Source organism: Oxyura jamaicensis, chromosome 2 (genome assembly GCF_011077185.1).
Source record: "Oxyura jamaicensis isolate SHBP4307 breed ruddy duck chromosome 2, BPBGC_Ojam_1.0, whole genome shotgun sequence".
Taxonomy (NCBI): Eukaryota; Metazoa; Chordata; class Aves; order Anseriformes; family Anatidae; genus Oxyura; species Oxyura jamaicensis.
The window spans coordinates 96,255,289-96,260,942 of record NC_048894.1 but is presented as its reverse complement, the minus strand read 5'-3'; positions in this window follow the sequence as shown (position 1 = coordinate 96,260,942).

Here is a 5,654-nt window from a genome sequence, read left to right as displayed (position 1 = left end):
GACTGGAGTTCATGTATTGTGTATGGAAAGCCATGTGTTGCAGACTGACAGACCATACAGCATAGCCATTTTATGTAAAACCCATCAAATGGCAAGAGGTTTTGCAATGCCTATCAGCTGTGGTGGTTTCCAGGTCTGCCAGCAAATGAAACACGGTAGGTTCTTCCCATGGGGAAACCACACATAACAGAAACTAATATACCTCTAGGATGAAGTCAGAGTAACACCACTTCTGGAATAAGCCTTTCTTAATAATAAAGTATGAAACAAGGTTTCCATAAACTGAGAAATTGGAAGAACAAAAGTGTAATTAAAGAAAAGCTCATAAACACAGGCATGCGTTTTTTAAAAATCCACAGGAATTAGCAAATTCTTGCAAGCTTTATTGAACTTGAAGCTTCCTATCACTCCCAGGCCATAAATGTAATCCTCAAGCTTAAAGGCATCAGCATCATTTGTGCCACATATTTTCCTGTTCCAAAGGATTTGACTGCATATTCAGAAAGTGCCACACCTGCACTATCATGCCCAGGTAATACTTTCTTCATTTCAAATGAGAGTTGCTGAGGTAGGGCTGTCAGCAAAACTAGCACACGCTTCAGCATTTATGTCTCCTGCAGATGAGGGACCCAGACGTGACACTACAAGTTTCTTTCTGGTTATGTTCTTTGCACAAGATGGCAAAATGAAACACTCCCTTTATGCTCTGCTTTATCAAAACTAATCAGAAATCGCCTTCAGTCAACACATATAGAGATGGTGATTCAATAAAGCACTGAAGAGCATAGACGGCTTTAGGGAGATGCTCATTTTCCATTTACACCCATGATGATAAGCTCGTAGACAAAATGCTAAGTGCGTGTTTAAACACAGCACTGCATTAGGCCCTTAAGCTCTTAACTGCATTTTATCCCTGTGGCAGCAACTCAAATCACAACCCCAATAACACAGCTTCACAGCAGTTCAGAAAAAAACATAAGCAAGAAATCAGGCCTGAGCCGCAGCTCCACAAGCCACCAGGGACGTGCTTTTACTCCCAGCCACTTGCACCTGAGGGAAAAGCTGTTTTCAGGAGTGCACGATGGCAGAGAGGAAGCCGAACAGAAAAATCCCATGTGCTGCTGCTTACCAGACGTGCGTTATCACCATCCTGAACAATTTGCCACAAATTTTGTGGGGGACGTCACCAAACATCTTTTCGTCATACCTCAAAAAGGTATGACTTGCCAGCCTGAATAATTATGCCTTTAAGTACATTCTTCTATTGCATTCTCTTCAGTCAGCCTTTATATCATTCTCATTGTTATTTCCATTTTCTTAAACCACAGTTTCTACTAATTTGGACAGCAGATCAATTCCTGTACCATTCCCTACAGAATGCTGTATCATCTTTATCACTTCAATCATCTTTACGCTATTTTCACTTTTCAATGATAAAAGGTCCACTTTGTTTCACCCCTATTTAATACTATCGATATGAGTAGAATTATTTTTCATTCATTAAAATACGAGTTTCAGAGTATCCTGCCCTGCTTCACCAAAAATATAGCAAATTTTAACCTAAAATGAAAAGAGTCTCTTACGGACTTTATATAGCCACAGCTCTTATTTCAAGCATTGCACAAGGCTGCACCTTTACTGAAACCTTATGCTTTTCACATTCCTTAGCCAACAGTTTTTCTGACAGGCACTAAGTGGTAATGAATTTGATATGTTGTCGTCACAACGCATTTTGCTTCTTTTGTACAAATCTGTGGATTTTTTTTAAAGTCTCAAGTCTGCAAAAACCTTCCTCTCTGCAAGTTCATGCAACTGGTTTTATTAGCTTTATATAAGTGCCTGAAATAGGGGCATTTACAAGGGTATTTTATAAAACTTAATCAAAAAGTAGTTGGGGATGGTAGACGAAAACCTCACATGAGGGCCTCGGAAGCATATTTTATGTAAGTGTGTGCAATTCCACATTCCTATAAGGAATTGTTTGTGTCCAGAGCAGAGAGGAGGTATCAGGATGGCTGGCATGCACCCTGCCCTGTTCGCAAGGACTGTAGGGCAGAGCTGCATCCCAGCCAGCTGCGGGTGCCCCAGAAGCAAGGAAAAATGTGAGGCGATGCCATGGGATTCGAGCCCAGGCTAGAAAGGTCAGCAAGGCAATTATTAACGAGCCATGGCCTTATAACCCTCTAGCCTCTAAAAGTCAATGTTATCACAGGAGGCAGGCGTTTTGAGACTTCCTGTGGGGAAAAACGTGTTCTTTGCTTGCAGAATTGTGGTTGTTTTTATATTACTATATTCACTTGAATAATGAATGACCTGTGGTAGCCCTGGTGATTTCATCCCTCTGAAGTGCTATGGATAGATACATGGACAGGTAATGCATTTTGATGAAACACTGCTATCCCCCCTTCTGCAAACAAAAAAGGTACTTTTATGTGCAGTGTGGATTCCCTTATACACCAAAATATGAGACAGTTTCACATTTGAACGGTTACATGAACATACCTGATTTGCACGAATTGTATGAAAACATCTTGCCTACAAAACCAAAGGCACTTACAGACCACGATGCCTTCAGTGCTGTAAATATATTGGAGATACGCAAGGAAGGTCTGGGGCTGTTTGATCGGTATATTCTCTGCCAAGAAAACTCTGCCAGTGTCACGCTATTTAGGAGCTTGTATCTTGGTAAGCAGAATTTGATAACAGAAAGTGAATGAGAATGCTTGCCAAGATATTTTCCTTGGTATTTTCATGTTTTTCTCTAGAAAACTGTGATTAAGGGATTCACAGTTTTGTCTTTGATCAGAGTATGCAAATTTACCAAAATAAATTTCAATTGACTTATATGGTCATATTTAATAGATATACTTCCAATACTTTTAGCTAAGACAAGCATAGCAGTCAATATTCACTGCGCTCCCAAATGTATCATTTTGAATTTTTTCTCCCCTTGCTTGTTGAATTGGCAAACTGTTGGGTCTGGAAATCAAAGGGTGAATCTCCTCAGTGTTTCTTAGCTGTTCCTTTGCCTCCCGTCAGCTGTGAGTTATTGGAGATGGTGCCCTGGTCTCCTGTCATGCTCCCTGCTCATCTGGACCCTTCTCATTTTCAGCACCTGATGCAGTTTTGTTCTGGATGACTTGTCATGGCAACTCTGTCAGGAGACGCTGCCTCTGACAGCTTCAGCTGAATGTGCTGAACTCATACCGGGGGAAAATGAACATTTATAGGGCTTTTAATTCAAATCCATCCTCGCTCAACTCCATTGGTTTCCCTGGAAATGGTGTTATGGAGACACAATCTTTTCTCCTGTCACTTTGGACCTCAACGAGCCGCCTCCCAAGCCATCCCCATGGAGATCTGCCCTTGGAGACACGGAATTTCCTGGACCAGCCTTGCAGTCACAGATTGCTCATGTTCCATCTCATCCCATGGTCTGTGCAATTTTTCCCCAGAATAATGAGCCCCAATATACATGCTTGCTTCATTCCCCAATCTGAACACGCTGCAGCAGTCTCACGTCATTGGCGCTGGAGCTGGAACCAGATGAGATGTGTACAAAGCATAACATTTAAGTTTCATCACTGCTTTATTTTCCAGTTTTCGGTGAAAGAATTCTTTTCCTTTGTTCTCACCACAAGGCTTTAAACAACGTAGGTGAAGCAGCCTGCATCTCTTATGAAAACTGCATTTTAGTCCTACTCAGAGCTAAGAATTGAGCATAAGCCCCAACAAAGGGCTCAGAGCACAGGGAACCAGCACAATATTTTGATCAATCTGCTTTTCTGTTTGTGTGGCAAGAGAATAGTGTCAATAGTAATGAAAACAATTGTGACTAATGCAACCAACAAGACTATCATGGGATCATCTGCCACGTTATAATATTAACCCGTCAGGAGAAGCACCTTAATTACAGCTATTATCTCTTAAAAGGGCCGGGTAACTCTTGCATTAATCTGATTTGAAAGAGCATGTTGCCGTTATGTAGTGAAATGTTAAATGGGGCTTTGCTGCGTAATTACACGGGCTAAAGTAACTATGAATGACATTTTTGCATGAGGGCTACCCTGACTGACAGTGAAAAGCTCCCATTTTCTGGCTCTTTGTTGCACCTGTATTTTCAGTAAACCCACAGAGGATTACATCTAATTTTAAGGAACATTTGCACTTGGGAAAAGGAGGGAAAAAAAGAGTGTTAGTTACACCAATTACAAGAGAAGACAAGGGAACCATTCGCCTAATGCCAAGAGACACCTGCAGGGAGCTCCCATTGGGTCCCAGGCGTTAAAACCATTCCCAACTTTGCTTGGGTGATGGGAGAAATGGAGATGTCTCTGCCCAGGGAGAATGTTTGGCACCACGGCACACAACATACTGGCAAATTCTTGGGCTACATCTCAAATCCCCAGCCTGTCGACAAGGAGGTTTCCGTACTAATTGCTCTGGGGTACGGCAATTTTTGGTGCCAGCTGCAAATCTGCAATCCTTTGGCAGGGGCATGCTCCCCAGAGGACGTAACCCATGAGTAATCTGGCTGCCTCTGGCAGCCAGAGGAAAGAAAAACAAGACAGAAGTGGGATTTGTTCCTTTTTTTTTCTTTTTTCTTTTTCTCTTTTTTCTTTTTTCTTTTTTTCTTTTTTCTTTTTTCTTCATCTGTCATCTCTTCATACAAAGTTTCAGGAAAAAAAAAAAAAAAGAATTCATTTGGATTTGGCAGAATCACCACAGACCTCATTTTGGCCCACTAGCACTACTATTTATTTATATATTATTAGGCAACATAGCCTGGAGAACGGGCATCTGCCCCAGGTCTCGATAGACCTGGTGTGGGGTCACTGCTCTGCTCAGCACGATGGTTGTAAAGCTCAAGTGCCTTTGAGCAGCTCAGCCTTACCAGGAGAAGATTTCTGCTGTGGATGATGACAGCACATAGCCACAGATTAAAAATTAGCTGTCTTGGTTTGGAAGTGTACTTGCAGTGGGTATATTTAAAGTAATGGGCATCGAGTTTCCAACTTCAGGAACACTGAAGATACTTTCTCCAGGGCTGGCTCCCACATCCAGTGTGAGAGCCACTTGCTGCAGGGCATACCCCAGTCCCTTTTAGAGATCTCTCTGCAGCAGACTATGGTCACCAAGCCCAGGGAAGGAGCTCAAGGCAGCTATGGGTGGTCAGCAATAAAAAAAATGATGTTATAGGAGGGGAATGTGTGAAACTCGAGGCCTGAATTAATTCTGAATCCAGATGAGGTCTGTGTCAGTATTTGTGCCAAATCTTCATGGTGCTGCCTGGTAAAATAATCAACACCAGAGCCTAAAGAGAGAGAAATGGGTCACAGTTGGAGTCAGGAGAAAGCATGGTTTTAATGTGGCTGTGGAAGCAGAAATTGCACGAGGCTGCCAAAACACTTGGGTCTCTGCCATCAACTGGGACAAGCAGGTCCCAGTGCAGCTGGGCCAGTGTAGGACATCAGATATGGCCATGAGCTTCATGCAACCAAATTGTGCAAGGGTTTCCTGCAGTTGTTAAAGCTAAGGATAGGATTTTCTCGCTCTTAGCTTCCCTGCAAAGTCTTGTGTAAGGCATTATTCCCCACGCCTCATAAAGAGGAAGATGGAGAAGGAGAAATAAGCTCAAAAATCCCATTCAGGTT